Raw genomic sequence first — 8,668 nt, forward strand, 5'->3', positions numbered from 1 at the left:
GGCGGGGAATCAGAGCTGGGGAATCAGAGGCAGGGAATCAGAGTTGGGGATTCAGAGGCGGGGAATCAGATATGGGGATACAGAGGCGGGGAATCAGAGGCGGGCAAACAGAGACGGGGAATTAGATATGGGGAATCAGAGGTGGCGAATCAGAGGTGGTGAATCAGAGATGGGGAATCACAGGCGGGGAATCAGAGGCAGGGAATAGAACGCGGGGAATCAGAGGCAGGGAATCAGAGTTGGGGCATCAGAGGTTGGGAATTAGATATGGGGAAACAGAAGCGGGGAATCAGAGGCGGGGAAACAGAGGCGGGAAATCAGATATGGGGAATCAGAGTTTGGGAATCAGAGGCTGGGAATCAGATGTGCGGAATCAGAGATGGGGAATCAGAGGCAGGGAATCAGAATCAGAAGCGGGGAATCAGAGGCCGGGAATCAGATGCTGGGAATAAGAGGCCGGGAATCAGAGGTGGGGAATCAGAGTCCGGGAATCAGAGATGGGGATTCAGAGGCGGGGAATGAGATATGGAGAATCAGAGGCGGGGAATCAGAGGCGGGGAAACAGAGGTGGGGAATCAGATATGTGGAATCAGAGGTGGCGAATCAAAGGCGGTGAATCAGAGATGGGGAATCAGAGGCGGGGAATCAGAGGCAGGGAATCAAACACGGGAAATCAGAGGCGGGGAATCAGAGCTGGGGAATCAGAGGCGGGGAATCAGAGTTGGGGAATCAGAGGCAGGGAATCAGATATGGGGAAACAGGGGCAGGGAATCAGAGGCGGGGAAACAGAGGCGGGGAATCAGATATGGGGAATCAGAGGTGTGGAATCAGAGGTTGGGAATCAGAGGCAGGGAATCAGAGGCGGGGAATCAAACACGGGGAATCAGAGCTGGGGAATCAGAGGCGGGGAATTAGAGTTGGGGAATCAGAGGAGGGGAATCAGAGGCGGGGAAACAGAGGCGGGGAATCAGATATGGGGAATCAGAGGTGGGGAATCAGAGGTTGGGAATCAGAGGCAGGGAATCAGAGGCGGGGAATCAGAGGCGGGGAATCAGAGGCAGGGAATCAGATGTGCGGAATCGGGGATGGGGAATCAGAGGCAGGGAATCAGAGGCGGGGAATCAGAGGCGGGGAATCAGAGGCCGGGAATCAGATATGGGGAAACACAGGTGGGGAATCAGAGGCGGGGAAACAGAGGTGGGGATTCAGATATGGGGAATCAGAGGTAGGGAATCAGAGGTTGGGAATCAGAGGCAGGGAATCAGAGGCTTGGAATCAGATGCAGGGAATCAGATGCGGGGAATCAGAGGCGGGGAATCAGAGCTGGGGAATCAGAGGTGGGGAATCAGAGTTGGGGAATCAGAGGCGGGGACTTAGATATTGGGAAACAGAGGCGGGGAATCAGAGGCGGGGAATCAGAGGCAGGGAATCAGATGTGCGGAATCAAAGGCGGGGAATCAGAGCTGGGGAATCAGAGGCAGGGATTCAGAGTTGGGGATTCAGAGGCGGGGAATCAGATATGGGGAAACAGAGGCGGGGAATCAGAGGCGGGCAAACAGAGGCGGGGAATTAGATATGGGGAATCAGAGGTGGGGAATCAGAGGTGGTGAATCAGAGATGGGGAATCACACGCGGGGAATCAGAGGCACGGAATAGAACGCGTGGAATCAGAGGCAGGGAATTAGAGTTGGGGCATCAGAGGTTGGGAATTAGATATGGGGAAACAGAGGGGGGAATCAGAGGCGGGGAAACAGAGGCGGGAAATCAGATATGGGGAATCAGAGGTGGGGAATCAGAGGCAGGGAATCAGATGTGCGGAATCAGAGATGGGGAATCAGAGGCAGGGAATCAGAATCAGAAGCGGGGAATCAGAGGCCGGGGATCAGATGCTGGGAATAAGAGGCCGGGAATCAGAGGTGGGGAATCAGAGGCGGGGAATGAGATATGGAGTATCAGAGGCGGGGAATCAGAGGCGGGGAAACAGAGGTGGGGAATCAGATATGTGGAATCAGAGGTGGCGAATCAAATGCGGTGAATCAGAGGCAGGGAATCAAACACGGGAAATCAGAGGCGGGGAATCAGAGCTGGGGAATCAGAGGCGGGGAATCAGAGTTGGGGAATCAGAGGCAGGGAATCAGATATGGGGAAACAGGGGCAGGGAATCAGAGGCGGGGAAACAGAGGCGGGGAATCAGATATGGGGAATCAGAGGTGTGGAATCAGAGGTTGGGAATCAGAGGCAGGGAATCAGAGGCGGGGAATCAAACACGGGGAATCAGAGCTGGGGAATCAGAGGCGGGGAATTAGAGTTGGGGAATCAGAGGAGGGGAATCAGAGGCGGGGAAACAGAGGCGGGGAATCAGATATGTGGAATCAGAGGTGGGGAATCAGAGGTTGGGAATCAGAGGCAGGGAATCAGAGGCGGGGAATCAGAGGCGGGGAATCAGAGGCAGGGAATCAGATGTGCGGAATCGGGGATGGGGAATCAGAGGCAGGGAATCAGAGGCGGGGAATCAGAGGCGGGGAATCAGAGGCCGGGAATCAGATATGGGGAAACAGAGGTGGGGAATCAGAGGCGGGGAAACAGAGGCGGGGATTCAGATATGGGGAATCAGAGGTGGGGAATCAGAGGTTGGGAATCAGAGGCAGGGAATCAGAGGCTTGGAATCAGATGCAGGGAATCAGATGCGGGGAATCAGAGGCGGGGAATCAGAGCTGGGGAATCAGAGCTGGGGAATCAGAGTTGGGGAATCAGAGGCGGGGACTTAGATATTGGGAAACAGAGGCGGGGAATCAGAGGCGGGGAATCAGAGGCAGGGAATCAGATGTGCGGAATCAGAGATGGGGAATCAGAGGCAGGGAATCAGAATCAGAAGGAGGGAATCAGAGGCCGGGAATCAGAGGCCGGAATCAGATGCCGGGAATAAGAGGCCGGGAATCAGAGGTGGGGAATCAGAGTCCGGGAATCAGAGATGGGTATTCAGAGGCGGGGAATGAGATATGGGGAATCAGAGGCGGGGAATCAGAGGCGGGGAAACAGAGGCGGGGATTCAGATATGGGGAATCAGAGGTGGCGAATCAAAGGCGGTGAATCAGAGATGGGGAATCAGAGGCCGGGAATCAGAGGCAGGGAATCAAACACGGGGAATCAGAGGCGGGGAATCAGAGCTGGGGAATCAGAGGCGGGGAATCAGAGTTGGGAAATCAGAGGCGGGGAATCAGAGGAAGGGAATCAGAGGCGAGGAATCAGAGCTGGGGAATCAGAGGCGGGGAATCAGAATTGGGGAATCAGAGATGGGGAATCAGAGATGGGGAATCAGAGGCGGGGAATCAGACGCGGGGAATCAGAGGTGGTGAATCAGAGATGTGGAATCAGAGGCGGGGAATCAGAGGCAGGGAATCAGACGCGGGGAATCAGAGGCGGGGAATCATAGCTGGCGAATCAGAGGCGGGGAATGAGATATGGGGAATCAGAGGCGGGGAATCAGAGGCGGGGAAACAGTGGCGAGGAATCAGATATGTGGAATCAGAGGTGGCAAATCAAAGACGGTGAATCAGAGATGGGGAATCAGAGGCGGGGAATCAGAGGCAGGGGATCAAACACGGGGAATCAGAGGTGGGGAATCAGAGCTGGGGAATCAGAGGCGGGGAATCAGAGTTGGGGAATCAGAGGCGAGGAATCAGAGCTGGGGAATCAGAGGTGGGGAATCAGAGTCGGGGAATCAGAGGCAGGGAATCGGATGTGCGGAATCAGAGATGGGGAATCAGAGGTGGGGAATCAGAGGCGGTGAATCTGAGATGGGGAATCAGAGGCGGGGAATCAGAGGCAGGTTATCAGACACGGGGATTCAGAGGCTGGGAATCAGACGGGGGGAATCAAAGGCGGGGAATGAAGCTGGGGAATCAGAGGCAGCGAATCAGAGTTGGGGATTCAGAGGCGGGGAATCAGATATGGGGAAACAGAGGCGGGGAATCAGAGGCGGGCAAAGAGAGGCGGGGAATTAGATATGGGGAATCAGTGGTGGGGAATCAGAGGTGGTGAATCAGAGATGGGGAATCACAGGCGGGGAATCAGAGGCAGGGAATAGAACGCGGGGAATCAGAGGCAGGGAATAAGAGCTGGGGAATCAGAGGCGGGGAATCATAGTTGGGAATCAGAGGCGGGGAATCAGATATGGGGAAACAGAGGCGTGGAATCAGGGGCGGGGAAACAGAGGCGGGGAATCAGATATGGGGAATCGGATGCGGGGAATCAGAGGCGGGGAATCAGAGCTGGGGAATCAGAGGCGGGGAATCAGAGTTGGGGCATCAGAGGTGGGGAATTAGATATGGGGAAACAGAGGCGGGGAATCAGAGGCGTGGAAACAGAGGCGGGGAATCAGATATGGGGAATCAGAGATGGGGAATCAGAGGCAGGTAATCAGATGTGCGGAATCAGAGATGGGGAATCGGAGGCAGGGAATCAGAATCAGAAGCGGGGAGTCAGAGGCCGGGAATCAGAGGCCTGGAATCAGATGCTGGGAATAAGAGGCCGGGAATCAGAGGTGGGGAATCAGAGTCTGGGAATCAGTGATGGGGATTCAGAGGCGGGGAATGAGATATGGAGAATCAGAGGCGGGGAATCAGAGGCGGGGAAACAGAGGTGGGGAATCAGATATGGGGAATCAGAGGTGGCGAATCAAAGGCGGTGAATCAGAGATGGGGAATCAGAGGCGGGTAATCAGAGGCAGGGAATCAAACACGGGGAATCAGAGGCGTGGTATCAGAGCTGGGGAATCAGAGGCTGGGAATCAAAGTTGGGGAATCAGAGGCAGGGAATCAGATATGGGGAAACAGGGGCGGGGAATCAGAGGCGGGGAAACAGAGGCGGGGAATCAGATATGGGGAATCAGAGGCGGGGAATTAGAGTTGGGGAATCAGAGGCGGGGAATCAGAGGCGGGGAAACAGAGGCGGGGAATCAAACACGGGGAATCAGAGGTGGGGAATCAGAGGTTGGGATCAGTGGCAGGGAATCAGAGGCGGGGAATCAGAGGCGGGGAATCAGAGGCAGGGAATCAGATGTGCGGAATCAGAGATGGGGAATCAGAGGCAGGGAATCAGAGGCGGGGAATCAGAGGCGGGGAATCAGAGGCCGGGAATCAGATATGGGGAATCAGAGGTGGGGAATCAGAGGTTGGGAATCAGAGGCAGGGAATCAGAGGCTTGGAATCAGATGCAGGGAATCAGATGCGGGGAATCAGAGGCGGGGAATCAGAGCTGGGGTATCAGAGTTGGGGAATCAGAGGCGGGGACTTAGATATTGGGAAACAGAGGCGGGGAATCAGAGGCGGGGAAACAGAGGCGGGGAATCAGATATGGGGAATCAGAGATGGGGAATCAGAGGCAGGGAATCAGATGTGCGGAATCAGAGATGGGGAATCAAAGGCAGGGAATCAGACTCAGAAGCAGGGAATCAGAGGCCGGGAATCAGAGGCCGGAATCAGATGCCGGGAATAAGAGGCCGGGAATCAGAGGTGGGGAATCAGAGTCCGGGAATCAGAGATGGGGATTTAGAGGCGGGGAATGAGATATGGGGAATCAGAGGCGGGGAATCAGAGGCGGGGAAACAGAGGCGGGGTATCAGATATGGGGAATCAGAGGTGGCGAATCAAAGGCGGTGAATCAGAGATGGGGAATCGGAGGCCGGGAATCAGAGGCAGGGAATCAAACACGGGGAATCAGAGGCGGGGAATCAGAGCTGGGGAATCAGAGGCTGGGAATCAAAGTTGGGGAATCAGAGGCAGGGAATCAGATATGGGGAAACAGGGGCGGGGAATCAGAGGCGGGGAAACAGAGGCGGGGAATCAGATATGGGGAATCAGAGGCGGGGAATTAGAGTTGTGGAATCAGAGGCGGGGAATCAGAGACGGGGAAACAGAGGCGGGGAATCAAACACGGGGAATCAGAGGTGGGGAATCAGAGGTTGGGAATCAGAGGCAGGGAATTAGAGGCGGGGAATCAGAGGCGGGGAATCAGAGGCAGGGAATCAGATGTGCGGAATCGGAGATGGGGAATCAGAGGCAGGGAATCAGAGGCGGGGAATCAGAGGCGGGGATTCAGAGGCTGGGAATCAGATATGGGGAAACAGAGGCGGGGAATCAGAGGCGGGGAATCAGAGGTTGAGTATCAGATATGGGGAATCAGAGGTGGGGAATCAGAGGTTGAAAATCAGAGGCAGGGAATCAGATGCGGGGAATCAGAGGCGGGGAATCAGAGCTGGGGAATCAGAGGTGGGGAATCAGAGTTGGGGAATCAGAGGCGGGGACTTAGATATTGGGAAACAGAGGCGGGGAATCAGAGGCGGGGAAACAGAGTCGGGGAATCAGATATGGGGAATCAGAGATGGGGAATCAGAGGCAGGGAATCAGATGTGCGGAATCAGAGATGGGGAATCAAAGGCAGGGAATCAGAATCAGAAGCAGGGAATCAGAGGCCGGGAATCAGAGGCCGGAATCAGATGCCAGGAATAAGAGGCCGGGAATCAGAGGTGGGGAATCAGAGTCCGGGAATCAGAGATGGGGATTCAGAGGCGGGGAATGAGATATGGGGAATCAGAGGCGGGGAATCAGAGGCGGTGAAACAGAGGCGGGGAATCAGATATGGGGAATCAGAGGTGGCGAATCAAAGGCGGTGAATCAGAGATGGGGAATCAGAGGCAGGGAATCAGAGGCAGGGAATCAAACACGCGGAATCAGAGGCGGGGAATCAGAATTGGGGAATCAGAGATGGGGAATCTGAGATGGGGAATCAGAGGTGGGGAATCAGACGCGGGGAATCTGAGGTGGTGAATCAGAGATGTTGACTGAGAGGCGGGGAATCAGAGGCAGGGTATCAGAGTTGGGGCATCAGAGGTTGGGAATTAGATATGGGGAAACAGAGGTGGGGAATCAGAGGCGGGGAAACAGAGGCGGGAAATCAGATATGGGGAATCAGAGGTGGGGAATCAGAGGCAGGGAATCAGATGTGCGGAATCAGAGATGGGGAATCAGAGGCAGGGAATCAGAATCAGAAGCGGGGAATCAGAGGCCGGGAAACAGAGGCGGGGAATCAGATATGGGGAATCAGAGGTGGGGAATCAGATGCCGGGAATAAGAGGCCGGGAATCAGAGGTGGGGAATCAGTCCGGGAATCAGAGATGGGGAATCAGAGGCGGGGAATGAGATATGGGGAATCAGAGGCGGGGAATCAGAGGCGGGGAAACAGAGGCGAGGAATCAGATATGGGGAATCAGAGGTGGCGAATCAAAGGCGATGAATCAGAGATGGGGAATCAGAGGCGGGGAATCAGAGCTGGGGAATCAGAGGCGTGGAATCAGAGTTGGGGAATCAGAGGCGGGGAATCAGAGCTGGGGAATCAGAGGTGGGGATCAGAGTCGTGGAATCGGAGGCAGGGAATCAGATGTGCGGAATCAGAGATGGTGAATCAGAGGTGGGGAATCAGAGGCTGTGAATCAGAGATGGGGAATCAGAGGCGGGGAATCAGAGGCAAGAAATCAGACACGGGGTTTCAGAGGCTGGGAATCAGATGGGGGAATCAAAGGCGGGGAATCAGAGCTGGGGAATCAGAGGCAGGGAATCAGAGTTGGGGATTCAGAGGCGGGGAATCAGATATGGGGATACAGAGGCGGGGAATCAGAGGCGGGCAAACAGAGACGGGGAATTAGATATGGGGAATCAGAGGTGGCGAATCAGAGGTGGTGAATCAGAGATGGGGAATCACAGGCGGGGAATCAGAGGCAGGGAATAGAACGCGGGGAATCAGAGGCAGGGAATCAGAGTTGGGGCATCAGAGGTTGGGAATTAGATATGGGGAAACAGAGGCGGGGAATCAGAGGCGGGGAAACAGAGGCGGGAAATCAGATATGGGGAATCAGAGTTTGGGAATCAGAGGCAGGGAATCAGATGTGCGGAATCAGAGATGGGGAATCAGAGGCAGGGAATCAGAATCAGAAGCGGGGAATCAGAGGCCGGGAATCAGATGCTGGGAATAAGAGGCCGGGAATCAGAGGTGGGGAATCAGAGTCCGGGAATCAGAGATGGGGATTCAGAGGCGGGGAATGAGATATGGAGAATCAGAGGCGGGGAATCAGAGGCGGGGAAACAGAGGTGGGGAATCAGATATGTGGAATCAGAGGTGGCGAATCAAAGGCGGTGAATCAGAGATGGGGAATCAGAGGCGGGGAATCAGAGGCAGGGAATCAAACACGGGAAATCAGAGGCGGGGAATCAGAGCTGGGGAATCAGAGGCGGGGAATCAGAGTTGGGGAATCAGAGGCAGGGAATCAGATATGGGGAAACAGGGGCAGGGAATCAGAGGCGGGGAAACAGAGGCGGGGAATCAGATATGGGGAATCAGAGGTGTGGAATCAGAGGTTGGGAATCAGAGGCAGGGAATCAGAGGCGGGGAATCAAACACGGGGAATCAGAGCTGGGGAATCAGAGGCGGGGAATTAGAGTTGGGGAATCAGAGGAGGGGAATCAGAGGCGGGGAAACAGAGGCGGGGAATCAGATATGGGGAATCAGAGGTGGGGAATCAGAGGTTGGGAATCAGAGGCAGGGAATCAGAGGCGGGGAATCAGAGGCGGGGAATCAGAGGCAGGGAATCAGATGTGCGGAATCGGGGATGGGG

Source organism: Narcine bancroftii, unplaced genomic scaffold (genome assembly GCF_036971445.1).
Source record: "Narcine bancroftii isolate sNarBan1 unplaced genomic scaffold, sNarBan1.hap1 Scaffold_158, whole genome shotgun sequence".
Classification (NCBI taxonomy): domain Eukaryota; kingdom Metazoa; phylum Chordata; class Chondrichthyes; order Torpediniformes; family Narcinidae; genus Narcine; species Narcine bancroftii.